This window comes from Cibotium barometz, chromosome 56 (genome assembly GCF_041138505.1).
Source record: "Cibotium barometz isolate CiBa-2024 chromosome 56, ASM4113850v1, whole genome shotgun sequence".
Lineage (NCBI taxonomy): Eukaryota > Viridiplantae > Streptophyta > Polypodiopsida > Cyatheales > Cibotiaceae > Cibotium > Cibotium barometz.
In genome coordinates, this window is record NC_141101.1 from 31,138,153 (window position 1) to 31,155,304 (window position 17,152).

The window sequence follows — 17,152 nt, forward strand, 5'->3', positions numbered from 1 at the left end:
ACAAGGGTCCATTGAGAATCTAGGGAGATGATGCAATGGATGGAGAAGATGTACCTTGAGCAACAAAGGACTTGTCTCGAGCAACAAAGGATTATGAGTAAATTGGTACACCTTATGGAGAACTTAGGCCAAAAAATTTAAGATGATGCAAGAAAGGAAATATTATTTAACCACTTGTTTCAAAGATTTGAAGCCATGGATCAACAATTTCAAAAAGTTAGTGACACTTGGCATGATGGGTTTGTTAAGATTAAGGAAGGGCTCACTAGCTTAAGGCAAGAATTGGACAATTGGAATACTTCTCCAAGTTTTCAAGATCGTCATTCTAATGACTTGGGAGGTCATTTCATTAATGATTCGGAGGCAGGTTATGCTTATGATTTTCATGGATATTGGGATGGTGTGAATTTTGGTGGCAATGCATATACCTATGATGATCATGCCTATGCCTATGCCTATGATGACCATGATGCCTATGCCTATGACTATGATATTCATGGTCGTCACTCATGATTCTTTTTATGAAGGCATGAATGACAATGAGGATTTGGCAAATGTATTTGGTATGCCAATGCAACAAGTTGATGCATATGGATCAAGTATGCCTATGTATGATTTCTCTTCAATACATATGTGCAATCAAAGATACCCTTCACCCTTGTCTATTAATGAGCCACATTGTCAAACACACTTCTCTTCAAAAGGAGTGATTGGAGAAAGGCAATGCACAATGTTTGATGGTGAAGCTACTACAAATGAAAGCCAAGATAAGGAGGATAAATGTATGTGAATGGTTGGTGCCGACTCTTAGTTTCCCTATTGCTTTGAGTGGGGATAGAAGACCTATTATACACTCAATGTTGCTAGATTTGGGCTTTGCCAAAAGAAATGGAGGATCTCCTATCACTTTTACATTTGACCAATGTATGGAGTGTGAATACGTGGGTCTTTATGCACATATTATGGGTGTTGAATTGGAGGGCATGCTTGCTATAATTTTTGAACAGCAAGAAGATACTCTTAGTTTCCCTATTGCTTTGAGTGTGGATAGAAGGCCTATTATACACTCAATGTTGCTAGATTTGGGCTTTGCTAAAAGCAATGGAAGATCTCTAATCACTTTTACATTTGACCAATGTATGGCGTGTGACTATGTAGGCCTTTATGCACATATTATGGGTGTTGAATTGGAGGGCATGCTTGCTATAATTTCTGGACAGCAAGAAGATGAAGATACTTTATTGCCAACTCTTTCTCGACAAGTCACCAATGTGTCCATTGTCAAAGGGGATACACAAGCTGAAAATGGCTATGATTTGATAGCTTTTATAAGTGCTTTAATTGAGGAATTTTCAGCTCATGAGATGATGCCACAAGATTGTGAGAATATGGTCATTGATGACATTTTGGATGAGTGCTTGTTTGTTGGTGATGAATGGGATGATGACTCATTTGTTGGTGATACACGTGATGACCATGTTTTGGATAATCATGCATTGGGTGATTCCTTGAGGGGCTCATGGAAGGTTCATGAAAATGCATTGTATGATCCATTATTGAGTCTAGTTTGGAAGACATATGATTATCAATTATTTGACTATGAAGGCTTAGAGGATGTGGATCATGACGCAAATAAAGAAGAATCTTCTCATGATGAGATTGTTCACACATGTATTGATGATATTTTGGTTGATGTTGATGATTATGGTACTACCATTCATTCATGAGGTTGAGGATGTCTATGAAGATGCGGATGATGGTAGCCTTGACAATGAAGATATTCATTATGAGGATGCATGCTTTATGCTTTTTAGTGGAGATCTTCAAGGGGATTTTGAAGATGACAATAAAGTTCATATGGACATGGAGTTTGTGTGCATTTTCAGATTTTGTGGATGCCAAAGTGATTCTATGGTTTATGGGATTAGGGCATTCACTTTCGGATGCATTCCTCGTCATATGAGATGTATGGTGCAAGACTATGTGGCATGCCATGGTTTTGGTGTATTGCCTTTGGATGGAGGAAATACTTTTGCACATGGTACATTACATTTATGCTCTAGACTAATGGATATACTAGTATGCTTTCCTTTCAACCCCGGTATATGTGGTAGCCAAGTTATGTGGGTTGGAAATTATAGTAGCTATCCTTTTGATCCAAGTGGCTATTTGTGCTTGAGAAGGCTTGATTGTTGGTCTCTTCATTTGCCTTTTGATCCAGGAGGTCAAAGTTTTGATAGGTTATCCTTTGGCTACCTCTTTGAGGAATCAATTGGTGCATAAAAACTATAATGGGAGTGAGATTTTTCAAAATATTTTATCATGGGAGTGAATCCAATTAATTATGTGTGATGCATGGTTCATGTGTGAAGCATGGTAGTGAATGATTTCCATTTGTTAGAATTATTTTTGTGAGTGATTCTAAAGTAATTGCGATCTAACATTGTGGACTATGTTGAGTATAGATCATGAGTTCAGAACAACCAAGGTGGACAATGGATGAGATTATCTAGCCAAGCACATATGTGCTAAATATTTGATTTTGTATGATTTGGCCCATTATACATACGTTGGGCAATGTTTAATTTTGATGAGATGCTTTAAACGCGTTGGACTAAGGTTTAATTTTGCAAAAGTCCAATTTTGGAAAAAGCTATGCTATTTATGGCTCCAAGGGCTAAATTTATGAATATGATTTAAATACCACGTGTGGGAGTGGAGCTACACACGCTGGGGGGGGGAGGGGGGAGATTGCACCCAATCTTGTGTTCTTTGGAATCACTCACAAAAATAATTAATAATTTTGTTACGATAATTAATTCATTATTGGGTGATGCAATAAGTGAAAAGAATATCTTGGGTGATCCAAGTGTGATTAATTTGGTTATGAGTGAATCTAACCAACTGTGACATGTGTGACACATGTAAGAAATGTGTGAGTTTGATTGTGAGTGAATCCAATCAACTCTTTTGAATTAATTCTTGATGAGGGTGACCCTAGTTGGTTGTGAGTGAATCCAACCAGCTATGATACGTGTGAAACGTGTGGTGTACTTTGTGAACACGTGTAACGTGTATGAAAACATTGTGAGTGAATCCAATGTACGAGTTTGATTGTGAGTGACTCCGATCAACTCCAGGACACGTGTGACGCATATAAAGGTTATGTGAGTTTGATTGTGAGTGAATTCGATCAACTCTAAGGGTGCAATACGTGTGAGGACATGTGGGAGTGAATCCACATAAATAAATAACAACATTGTGAGTGAATCTAATGTGGGAATTATTAATGTGTTTGATCACTCGTGTGTGCTAATAGTTACAACCGAGGACGATTATCTTTCTCAAACAGGAGGACTATCACGAGAGTGAGATTTTTCAGAATATTTTATCATGGGAGTGAATCCAATTAATTATGTGTGATGCATGGTTCATGTGTGAAGCATGGTAGTGAGAATGATTTCCATTTGTTAGAATTATTTTTGTGTGATTCCAAAGTAATTATAATCTAACATTGTGGACTATGTTGATTATAGATCATGAGTTCGAAACAACCAAGGTGGACATCGGACGAGATTATTTAGCTGAGCACATATGTGTTAAATATTTGATTTTGTATGACTTGGCCCATTGTACATACGTTGGGAAATGTTTAATTTTGATGAGATGCTTTAAAAGCATTGGACTAAGGTTCAATTTTGTAAAAGCCCAATTTTGGAAAAAGCTATGCTATTTATACTCCAGGGGCTAAATTTATGAATATGATTTAAATACCACGTGTGGGAATGGAGCCACACACATTGGGGGGGAGATTGCACCCAATCTTGTGTTCTTTAATTTTTATGTTTTTGTTTTATGCTATGATGATGATGGTTTATTATTCTATTATTCAATTAATGGAATAATCTAATCTCCATGTACCATGGTCATGTAACAGTGGTATCAAAGTCAAGTTAAATTCAAATATTGAATTTGGGGCATGGAGAGTTAAAGAAAAATCAAGAAATTGATTTTTACTCAAAGGTTATTGGCTTGGAACAAATTTGAAGGCTTTTCTCAACAAATTCAAAATACTTGCACGGGAAGAGAGAATCTGTAACAAGGGTACAAAGGCTTTGGACAAGGACAGAATTCATTCAAAAATCCACGAGATAAAGAAGAGAAGGTGTGGAAGACCTTTGGGCAAAAGAAGACATGGTTATGTGAATTTTGTACACCCTTGGATGTAATTGAAGATCGAGGGCAAGGAAAGAAGATGGAAAACCACAAGTGGATTTGCAAGAAACCACCCTCTTCAAGCAAAAGTGGTTTTTGGATTTTCTTAGTCTCTTGATGATCCATCTGTATGGATGGAATGAGAAGGATCTTGGCAATTATCTTCTATAGAATCTTAGAACTCGGTCGACTCAACAATTCCATAATGGATGGTGTAGGAAGACTATAGTTTTCTTGTTTCTTTTTCAACTTAAAAAGTGCTGAAACGTTGCAAGCCAAAAAGATTATATATATATATATATATGTATGTATATATATATATATGTATATATATATATATATATATATATATATATATATGTATATATATATATATATGTATATATATATATATGTATATATATATATATATATGTATGTATATATATATATATGTATATGTATGTATATATATATATATATGTATGTATATATATATATATATATATATATTCATTTTCTCTTCTCCCTCCAATCTAGCGAAGGCGGACTGGCTGGCTTGGAAGAACTTATACTCTTCTTCCTTTTCCCCAATTTATGTTGCGCGCTGGTGGCGGAAATCTTTCCTTGGGCTGGCCGTTGGTGCATGAACGGTTATAGGCTTTCCTTGGGCTGCTGTCGACGCATAAACAATGTGGGATGTGAAGCTTTTTACAAGCTTTAATAAGTTTATTTCAAGGTTTTACTAAGCTTTGAATTAAAGCTTAGTTTAAAAACTTTAAAACTTAAAAGCTTTTGTCATTATAAAAGCTCAATACAAAAAGCTTACAAAAGCCTAAAGTAAAGCTTTTACATATTACCAATGCGCTTGTGGGTACTTGGTGAAAGACGCAAATCTATTTTTGGTTGTTCCTTTTGGAGATCCTTTTATAAGCTTTTAAAAAATATTATAAGCTTTAAAAGCTTATGAATTGCCTACTACATAAGCTTTAAAAAGCTTATATGTACACAAGCTTATATGTACACAAGCTTCAAAGCCTTTTTATATCCAAGGCAATAACCATTTCAACAAGCGGGATTTCTTCTTTGACAGATTATCTACTCATTTAGAGATTTCTTCAACAAGATATTACTTGGGTTTATTGTTGACATCAACGCGTTATTGGATTATTATTTTTATTCTTCGTGGGATGCCATCGACATCGAGCACTTCAACAACCCTTCTTTCGAAATACACGGGAGTCAGATAAGTTTGCTACCTTTTCTATTTTATTTCTTCATTTTCATAATATTTTATTTGTTTCTTCTACAATGGCAATCTATCCACAACCACCTACTATCTAAGATCAACAAGTAAGCACACTTCAAGCTCAGTTGTTGAGTGAGAGAAGAGGCAAAGGAAAGATTTTGAGCGAAAATTTACTCGCAAGAAGCGAAGGTGTGTGTATTCCGAATCTGATTCTTTGGATTCTGAGGAGGACCCTATTCAAAAAAGGACTGTACGAGCTACTCTCAAGGCGCAAGAATCTCAGAAGGGACACAAGATCAACAAAAAGGTTTTTACTTTTTAGGATTATAATGGCAAAAAGGATGCATATATCATACTCGCATGATTAAGCCAGCTTGATGATTATTTTTCTGGAGAAAAATTTTCTAAGAAGGATAAGGTTAAATGTGTTAGTAATCATTTGGTAGGCAGTGCAGCTCTTTGGTGGAAAGTTATTGGACAAGGAAAACGGGAAGAATTCTAAAAATTGATCAAAAAGGATTTCTTACCTCTGTCGTATAAGAGTAAAGCCAGAAAGCAATGGGATATTTTTAGACAACTTGAAAAGGAGAACATATCAGCCTATGTTGACAGATTTTGGTAAACTTTATTGCAACTTCAAGCTATAGAGAAAGTGTGTGAAAAAGAGCAAAAACTATAGTTGAATTCAAATATAATGGTCAAGATAGTTCAATGATTGATATGTACTTTCTATACGTGGAAGAAAATACATATTAGACCACACTCTATCAGGACTTCAGTGAACTAATAATGATGCACATATGTTTTTCGACTGATCATCAAAGAATGTATGTAACTTATTTTTATTTCACATTCAACCTTTAAACCTTAACACCTCATTTAAAACACTTTCTTCAAATTAGTCTCTTTTCTATTTTAAATAAGGTTAACCAGGTGTCTGTGAGAGATACTTGTGTTATTTTCTATGAAAGATACTCGTATCGGTGTATGTGAAAGATACTCTTTTGATTTTCGAGGCAGATAATCTAAGTGATATTTATCTGTGAGGACGGATAACTTATCACAATCTAGTGTTGAGAGGGATTCTATATGTGATGGATATTATATTCTGACTCTCTTCACTTGCTAATTAAATATGCAACTGAGGTCAGTTGTTGCAACCCAAACAAGAGGGAACGTTGTGTTCTTTGATTTTTATGTTTTTGTCCATGACGGATAATCTTAGTGATATTTATCTGTTGATGGATAACTTATCATAATCTAGTGTTGAGAGGGATTCTATCTGTGAGGACAGATATTATATTATGACTCTCTTCACTTGCAAATTAAATATGCAACTGAGGTCAGTTGCAATTGAAACAAGAGGGAATGTTACTGTAATTAATTTATTATTAGGTGATCCAAGTGAAAAGAATATCTTGGGTGATCCAAGTGTGATTAATTTAGTTGTGAGTGAATCCAACCAACTGTGACATGTGTGACGCATGTAAGAAATGTGTGAGTGAATCTAATCAACTCTTTTGAATTAATTCTTGATGAGGGTGTCCCTAGTTGGTTGTGAGTGAATCCAACCAGCTGTGACACGTGTGAAACGTGTGGTATAATTTGTGAATACATGTGACGCGTGTATGAAAGCATTGTGAGTGAATCCAATGTACGAGTTTGATTGTGAGTGACTCCGATCAACTCCAAGACACGTATGACGCGTGTAAAGGTTATGTGAGTTTGATTGTGAGTGAATCCAATCAACTCTAAGGGTGTAATGCGTGCGAGGACATGTGGGAGTGAATCCACTTAAATACATAACAACATTGTGAGTGAATCTAATGTGGGAATGATTAATGTGTTTGATCACTCGTGTGTGATGATAGTTACAACCGAGGATGGTTATCTTTCTTAAACAGGAGGACTATCTCACAGGAGTGAGATTTTTTAGGATATTTTATCATGGGAGTGAATCCAATTAATTATGTGTGATGCATGGTTCATGTGTGAAGCATGGTAGTGAATGATTTCCATTTGTAGATTTATTTTTGTGATGAGTGATTTCAAAGTAATTGTGATCTAACATTGTGGATTATGTTGAGTATAGATCATGAGTTTGGAACAACTAAGGTGGACATTGGACGAGATTATCTAGCCTAGTACATATCTACTAAATATTCGATTTTATATGATTTGGCCCATTGTACATATGTTAGGCAATGTTTAATTTTGATGAGATGCTTTAAAAGCATTGGACTAAGGTTCAATTTTGTAAAAGCCCAATTTTGGAAAAAGCTATGTTATATTTATGGCTCCAAGGGCTAAATTTATGAATATGATTTAAATACCGCGTGTGGGAGTGGAGCCACACACATCCGCTGGGGGGAGGGAGATTGCACCCAATCTTGTGTTCTTTGATTTTTTTATGTTTTTGTTTTATGCTATGATGATGATGGTTTATTTCTTCTCATGATAAATATATAAGAGTTGTAGAAGGAGAGAGAAGCAAAATATTCTATAAACTGAGGTGAGGAAAGCTTGCGAGGCAAGGAAGGAAGAGGTAGTGGTGGCACGGAGGGTATTAGAAGAAGCTAGATCAGATCTTGCAAAAGTGTGTGAGCTTCTTTGAGCTGCTTATAAGAATCTCCAACAACAAAAGAAGAGAGCGATAACTACTACCGTGCAGTGCTTTGTGTAAATTTTCCATTTTTTTGGGCCATTATTTATAAGGAGATAACCTTTTAATGTATGGAAGGTTGTACCCCTTGATGTGAGTGTGGTTTTCCTTGAGTGACAATCCAAATGTACTCTGTTTAAATTTCATTTCTCATTATTTGGGAGATAACCTTCTATTTTCAATTCATTACTTTACTATACCATTAGAAGTTCTTCTATGGGAACCATTTTCACAATCAAAAGTCTCCACGTTAGCGTGTGAAGTTATGTGGGAACCATTTTCACAATCAAAGTCTCCACATTAGTGTGTAAATTACATTGCCCATAATATATATATATATATATATATATATATATATATATATATATATATATATATATATATATATGAATCCAGGAACATGCCCAAATCCACCTTTTAGGAACGTGCATGTTATATACTCATGGTAGTCAATCCGCAAGACTATATAACTATTAACTCCATTATGCATAGTATGGGCTAGATACTATGACATCCCCACTAACATCATTAGTGCCCAATAGTGGGTGTAGAACTCTGATACTATGACATCCCCACTAACATCATCAGTGCCCAATACTATCCCAACTTCTTGTGTGTGAGTTTTCTCAACAACCTCAAGGCTGGATTTGTCCTTTGGACTATTCTACTTTTAGTTTCTTGTTCTTTTTGTCTTCAATTCGAAATCATTAGATTGCCAAAAAGCCGCTTCCAATGTTTTGTGTTTCTTATGCAAAGCTTTAACCTTTTGAGATTAAATTCCCTTCCTTAGTTTGTCCTAAAATATTGCTTCAATTTAGTTCCTCCCTCATAGTTTCGACCATTACGAGAAATTCCTTGAACTTTTCAAAAGCTTGAGACTTCTTCTTCAAAAAATACACCCGAATCCTTCTAGTGCAATATCAATCAAAGTGAAACAAAAAGAAAAAAGCCTCAATGGAATTGTATTCATCCTTTCACCACCACAAAGAGTAGCATGTATGATGTGAAGACTAGCCTTGACCCTAAAATTGAATTCCTTGTACCAAATAGTCTTGTGATTTCACTTACCCATCATGCAAGCTTCCTATACCTCTAGATTGTTAATATTTGATGGGCAAATGCTTAACTATAGCATACCAAGTTTGTACACCTCCGAAAGAGTGTACATACTCAGATGCCCATTTCTCTTATGCAATAAGGAGATAACCTTATATCAAGGAAAAAATTAGGATCTATTTATAGCCAATTGGTTACTTTTCAAGGGTCTCCAAAATTTTTTTTGACTATTTTAAAAATCTAGATTTTTAAAAAATTGCCTAACTTTTTACATTTTTTTGAGATTTCAAAGAAAGATTCGCCAAAAATACATTAGGTACTATCATTATATTTAAGAAATCCAAAAATTTTACCCCCAAATTTCTTAATTTCTAGGTCTATATAGAATATATATTTGTCAACCCATTACAGTTATACATTCTTGAAGGTGCCTTATTTTTTACCCTGCCATATATGTAGGTGGATCATCTCTTATTTCTCATTTTTGGGCAATTATAAGAAGATAACCTAATATTTTTTAATCATTCCTTTACTACATAAATGGAAGTTTTGTGAGAGCCATTTTCACAAACATGTCCACATTAATTAGCATGTGAATTTCATTGCCCAAATTATCCCAACTTCTTGCATGTGAATTTTGTCAACAGTATTAAATTTGTCCCTTGGAATGTTCTTCAATTTCTTGTTCTTTTTTTGGTCTTCCATTCAAAATTATTAGGTGGGTAGGTAGACGAAAAACCCTTCCAATGTTTTGTGTCTTTTAAATTAACTTAAAGCTTTTGAGATTGATAAGTAAGTTCATCACTCCAAAAAGTAGAAAGATCAAATCTACTAGGGATCAGAAATTAAGAAATAGTAGTAGGTTAGAATGAAAAAGGTCCAAAGTAAAACATGTTTGGATTGTTCTTGAAAGAGTGGCAGATGGTTGAGTTGGTCTCTTGGTAGGCTAGCCAGAGATGGGAGATTTGTAGAAGTATCGTTGCGTGGCACATATGGAGAGCTCAATGCAGCGAAGCCATTGAAGGCACCCTCACCTTGCGTCAGTGGAGTCCTGTGGAGCATCTAGCTCAATATCATATGTAAGACTTATCTTCTTTCTCTTCAACTCTTTGGTGGAGGCTCTTTTATGTACGCGGAATTTTTCTATTTCCCTATTCATGGTGTGGATACTCTTTTTGCATCTTTTTGTTTCCTCGGTGAGCTTGGCCAAGAGGACCAAACTATTTTCTTTTGCTATCATTTTGGCTTCTTGATCTTGTAGTAGCTAGGCTTGCTATTTAGCTTTCTTTCTTTTTTTTGGTCTTGCTTAGCTGCTTGGTCAGCTTTTGCTAAGGATGTTTTGGGGGATCGAAGAGGGTGACACCTTGTAATAGATTAGTGATGCTACCTCTTCCCACCATGATGTAATGGTTTTTGGTGTAATTATTTTGTAAGTAAGCATATTGCCTATGTTTAGAAATGTGTTGTCTTAGCTTTCACGCATAAACATTTCAATCAAGAAGATGGAGGCATGTAAGACATTGAGACTGAAGGCAACACTCTTTTTATGAATAATTAGATCCTTGTGTACTCACATCAGGAGGGACTTAGTTTTGTTGGTCAGCTACATCAGAGAAGGACTTACCAACACATTGGATGATATTTCATTAACGTTTCTCTGCATTTCCACCTTCCCAACACACCATACTACTCAAATAGGAGAAGAATAGAGACCATACTGCTCAAACAGGAGAAAAATAGAGTTATTGGACATAACATTTAGTCGATCTATATCTATTTGACATGGATTCAACTTGTCATGCCACCATTAAGGAGTCTTTTTAGAGACTAATTTTTTATGTTGATTTAGGAGGCATTAATACTTGGTAGTTTTCTTATCACATGTATGATTGTTATGGCTCACCCTAACCCTCCTTAAAACACATCCAAAAAGAGATTACCTGGTGAACCGTAACTATCGTTGAGGATCTTTCCAATGGCCGAGCTCGTAACCCTTGAAGTCTCCAAGCTCTACAACTCCTTGAGAAGCAATTCCACTGTGTCTCCCGCGAGCGTTGTCACACCGCCGCGTTGCACTACGGGTCCTTGTCCCTCCTCTCACCTCACTTCACTCACACACACTCACTAGCATGCATTAGGGAGAGAGATTAGCAAGAGCAAGAATCAATTGCACAATGGGAGAGTATGTTGTATTATGAGAGAAATTCACTTATATACATGACCATAAGTGTTCACACTCACTTACCTGTGGGCTGACCGGGCACTTTAGGCTTATAAGAGGCCTAATGCTATTACAATGACTACTCTCATAATATATCCCTGAAGTACATCACTTAGGACTTCATCATATCTTGCTGCCACATGCTCTTAAAGCGAGAATCGCCATAAATACTCCATGATACCATTTACGGGCGCCCGTCCAAGTTGTAGCTTTGGACACTATGGCTTTATATCTTGAATGTATGACCCTTTGCTGTATCTACTATGACTCCTTGATGTAAGATAATGGCGGTAGCTCTTGTTAACCCTAGAATTGGGTTAACATTCCCCCCTTCCTGATGGTGATCGCGTCCGTGTGATCGCGTTGAAGACCGTTGTGTGGGGAGAATGAACAAGCTTTGTCGATGTCATTGATGTTGAGTGACGTTCAATGGTATTTTTTCCTTCAGAAGAAATAAGAAAAGCTAGTTAATGAATGAAGAGGTTAGTGGTTTATTGGAAATTCCTAACGGGGTGGGGTTTTTTGTGAATGAATGCATTTTTATATTTGTATGAGCCCCTTTTTTTTGGGCTCAATTTGTTTTTGTTGGCAATCATCAGCAAGGTTACATGTGATTTTTGTTCGTGGGGACACTAAGAGATATTAATAATGGGAGAAAAGAGGGAAGGATCCAGAGGAACGTAGACTTAATCATCAGAATGAGATGGTGATTCTTAGTTCCTCATTTGATTCATTGAAGCGCCATTCATCATTTGAAGAAATTGGCCTTTGATGATGTCCCTTTGTGTGGTAGGATTCTTGTCAAATATTGTTGAGAAGGACATGTTCCTGTCTTCTTCTGCCCCCATGTGCTTTTTTTTATTTTTATGTATATTTAAGTGCTCTTATATGAAGCAGATTTAAATGAAGTAAAAGAATTGAGTCATATACTCTTATTGAACTGCTCTGTGTTGAAGTAGCCACTTGTTGGTGAGGATTAAAAGAATTACGTCGACTTGCGAGGCTAATATAGGTATCTTCACTAAGGATTGAAGATCATTGAATTGTGAAGATGGTGGCGTCGCTTGGAGAGGTTTGTAATTTGAAGGAAAATTCTAGGTGATGGGTTGTACCATTGACCAGGCTTTCGCCCACCATGCCCCCCCCAATCTAGGGATGTACCTAGAACTTGTTGATGGGGTGAGGCTTTGGTGTAAATGTTCTCCAGTGCGTTCTCCAGTGCATGAGTATGGATATGTACTCATGGAGAAGCTGCTACATTAATTTAGCCAAAATAACAGTAAGAAATAAGCTTAACAAATATATAATGGCTATTGAAGATCGTTGGGAAAGTGTTACTGCATGAGATGGCTTAATCCGACAAGGCTTAAATCATGAAAGTGCAGGTTCTTAAGCTGTGAGACTGTATTTCGTGAGAAACCTAAACTCGTGAGATTATAGGATTTTTGGTTTGTGAAGGGTTATTTCGTGAGATGGCCTAATTTGGTGAAGTTGCAGGTTTTGACCTTGAGGGTTTTTTTTTCACTTTTTCATCTAGGTCATGACTTGCCAAACAACAGCATCTTATGCACTTATTTCTCACATCCTGAAGGGTGACAAGAGCATTGTTATTTTGTTCTTGATGTGCTCATATGTCTCCGTTATAGACGTGGGTATTGATTCTTGAATTTGTTGCTCAAATGTTGTCGAGGCAGTAGAGAAGACTGCTAATTGTTTGCTTGAACAGACAAGCTCTTGTTTTGGTGCTGAATGCACGAGTGTGGTTGAGTGATTTGCTTGTCGTTTCTTGGGCCTCCATTCTTGTCGAACTTTAGGTGTTGTTGGGGTTGAAGTCAGTGAGATGAGGTTTTCTTCACATTGTTTGATTTTGGCAACCATATGATGGAATTACCATCATAGTATCCTTGTTGTTGAAGCACAGGCACAGGCACCCATCTTTGATGAACACTGTAAACTAGCGGCCGACGTGCTTGGTACTGAGGCTTTCTTTTTTGTGCAAGCTTAGGGGTCTTTGTGATGTGCTTGGGGACCCAAGCTTTGGTATTTCTTTGGTAGTACCCTTGTGCCTGTAGTAGTGTTTTTGGTACCCACACTTGTTGCATTGGGCTTGAGGAACTCGCTTAGGCTTTTGTGGACGATGTTGTGGAGTACTCTTATTCTTCCTTGGCCTCCGAGTGCTGCATTGAGGAAGAGGTTTTGACTATCGAGGCACCCAAATTTGATTGGCACCTTCATAGTAGCCTTGAGCTACAAGTAGCTGCTTTTCCACCCACATTTTGATACTATTAAGATATCGTGATTGTGGTAGTCTTGGTGGAGTTTTATTTTGGGTTGGTGTGGAAGGTTTGGGGCCCTCCTTGACTTTGGTTGGCGCTGAGGCTGCAAGTTTGAGACTCATGGAAATTTTTGATGATGATAAAGTTAGAGTCTCTTGTGGAGATTACGAGGCCTTTGAGCATGCGGTTGTCTCCTTTGGTGAGGTTTGTCGATGAAGATGCATAGGCTCCGGGGTCTTTCCTTTGATTTCCTTGTGAGATAGATGGTTTGGCTTTGGGAACTTCTTTAGGAATAGCTGCTGATTACGAGGTTCTGGCATCAAACTTCGCAGGTGAGGATGGGGTTGAAGGAGTAGATGCTTTATTGGAGTCGATCGTTGACATGCAGATGGTAGGTCATTGTGTAGAGGGGATTTTGTGGAAGAGGCTTGTATCCTTTTGCGTTTAGCATCATAGAAATCCATTAAAGTTGGATCCTCTTCCTTGCAGTATGGTATTGTCAACTTTTTGTCATTGACCCCATCACGATGACTCTATCGCTAGCAAAGCGCACAGTGGTGCTTGGGCAGCAACAGTCCATTTATGTCCCAAGATCAAATCTTCTTAGCAACAGTCCATTTATGTCCCAAGATCAAATCTTCTTCCAACACATACTCAACCACCACAAAAAACTTGCAAGTAAGGGGGTTAGTTTCAATATACATTGTATGTTCAAAATACCCCAAACATGGCATGTTCAAGTCTTGTGTAAAGGTGATTCTTTCAGGATGTGCCGTGAGTGTTGGTTGACCTAACAATTCCCATAGCTCGAAGGTCATAAGATTGTGTTCTCATGTATGGTATTGTCAACTTTTTGTCATTGACCCCATCACGATGACTCTATCGCTAGCAAAGCGCACAGTGGTGCTTGGGCAGCAACAGTCCATTTATGTCCCAAGATCAAATCTTCTTAGCAACAGTCCATTTATGTCCCAAGATCAAATCTTCTTCCAACACATACTCAACCACCACAAAAAACTTGCAAGTAAGGGGGTTAGTTTCAATATACATTGTATGTTCAAAATACCCCAAACATGGCATGTTCAAGTCTTGTGTAAAGGTGATTCTTTCAGGATGTGCCGTGAGTGTTGGTTGACCTAACAATTCCCATAGCTCGAAGGTCATAAGATTGTGTTCTCATGTTGGATAAAGCTGTGCTTGTGCTGTGGTGATTTTATTTGCAATTTCCAATCCAACCAGAATCCTAGGGATCTTTTCAGTAAGATATGTTGGAAGTTCTAGCTCCTGCAAGGTTTCTTCCTCCCGTTAATAGCAATTTTACATTACTTTACAGGAGTGTTTAAGGTGACTGTTTGCATGGATTCATCTTGTGAATACAATGATTCACTTACCCAAGTTCCACCAAGGACGACATCATACTCAAGGGAATCTAGGGTAACACATATTGTCATTGATTGTTTGAGTTGTGTATCTAAAGTAACCTGGAACGTCAATGTTTTATCCATTGGCTCTTCTTGCAAGACTATTGTAAGACTATTGCAAGACTATTGCTTGTAGGGATGAGTTTAGGTTGTCCCAATGAAACCCAAGTGTCTATTGTCACACAATGTTATGACTAGCTCGAGGGCTAATCAGTGCGCGTTTGCACTTAGCATAATTGCCTATAGGGAAATCCAACCACACCATGATAGAATTTTCCAAAGGAACCATGGATGTTTCGGTTATTGACTCGGCTTCAGATCCCATTTTTGTTTCATACTCCCATTCACTTTTATCCTCATTTTGGCTTTTAGCTTTTTTCAAGAGTACCCAATGCGTACACTAGCACACTTGGCCCTCTGACAATTCTTAATGAGGTTTGTTTGGAAACTTGCAAATCCTCACAGTCCTGTTTTATGGAGTTCGTTATGTCCTTGTATACCTCAGGTTGAGCCCTTAAAGGTGCAAGTGTAGATGTGATGTTGGCTTTATCATGAGAGAAGTGCATTCCTCCAAATGAGGTTTTGAGAGACTGTTTTAATCTTATAAGGGAATTATTGAATTCCTCACATGCTTTCTCAAGCGTATAATTCGTATAATTTATTTAAAATGACTCTTCTCTGTAGAGAGTATGTCTTCCTCTTGAAAGGGGAAGCGGTACTCCTCTGGGCTTTGTATTTTGGTTGCTGTTTTGGGATTGGCATTATGAGGCTCAATCACAATCGGTGACCCTGTAAGACATTCAACCAAGCTAAGCATACTCTCCTGAGCTTGCTTTTTATGTTTTGCATATGTCATGTGATCATTATTATCCATTTGGGGTGGTTGGGTGGGTTCTAGTTTCTTGATTGGTCTATGTGGTGCACTGAGTGGAGTAAGAACTTGTTTCATCCTCACTTAGTGATATACTAGAACTTGTTTCATTCTCTGACTTTATTTGGTTTGTTAGCTTTTCATTATGTTTACCCATACGATGAGATCGAATTTTCTTTTGGCTTTTGGTATCCTGTGTCGCACATATGGGTGTCGAGGTTTGTGTGGTGGTCTTTACGGTGGATGCTTCTGCATCATGTATAGCTTTTGGCTCTTTTGTGTTTATGTCCACTTTTGGGTTTATGTCCTCTCCAGGCTCTCGTTCCTAGTCTTTGAATTCGACCTTGGTTTCGACAGTTTGTTGTTCTTTGTTTTTCTTGGTTTTAGAAGGTTTTGCTCCTTCTTTTCGGTTCTATTTTAAAGCATGTTCTTCTACCCATGTTGAGGTGTTGTCTTTCACATTCTTTTTGACTATTTCTCGTGCCTTGGCTTGTAAAAGCGTGTAATCTCATTCAAGGGTACCGTGGCCAGTTGCCCATTTTGTACACTTAAGATGTAAAGAGTTGTATTTTGTACACTTAAGATGTAAAGAGTTGTATTTTGTGAGAGAAGTTGCATTGAAGCAACTCGTCTTGGGCAGTCTTGAAACATGTGATCAATGCCACATCGTTCACACATTGGTCGCAAGGTGTCAGTGAGACTATGGGCATGGAAGTATTCCAAACTTTGCAGTCTGCCACCTTGTGAGGTCCACGATAATAGAAACATTAAAGTGTCCGATTAATTGCTTCCTGAGCAGTTTCTACCCTTTGGATTGTTTTTGTTTGGTGCACGGGAGATGGAGGTTTTGAGTCCATTGTGGATGAAGCGGGACACTTTTTAGTATCATGGTCAAAGGTTTTACAATATATGTAGTATAGAAGAATAGGTGCCTTGTATGCACAATGAGAGGATTGGGATGATCGTAGTGATTGCACTCAACACAAGGCATTTCGTTCCTCACTTTTAGAGGCATTAAGGATGTCTGGGTTTGAAGGTTTTCATCCTCTCTTAGAGATGTTTACTGCAAGGTTTTAAGCAAGGCTGCATAAAATTCGGGGAATGTCAATTCCAAGATCGATCTTTCTTTTGCCATTGCTTCACTTGGTTTAGATGAAGAACACCTCATAGCATAAAAATCTTATAGCATGTTGTCATCTAAA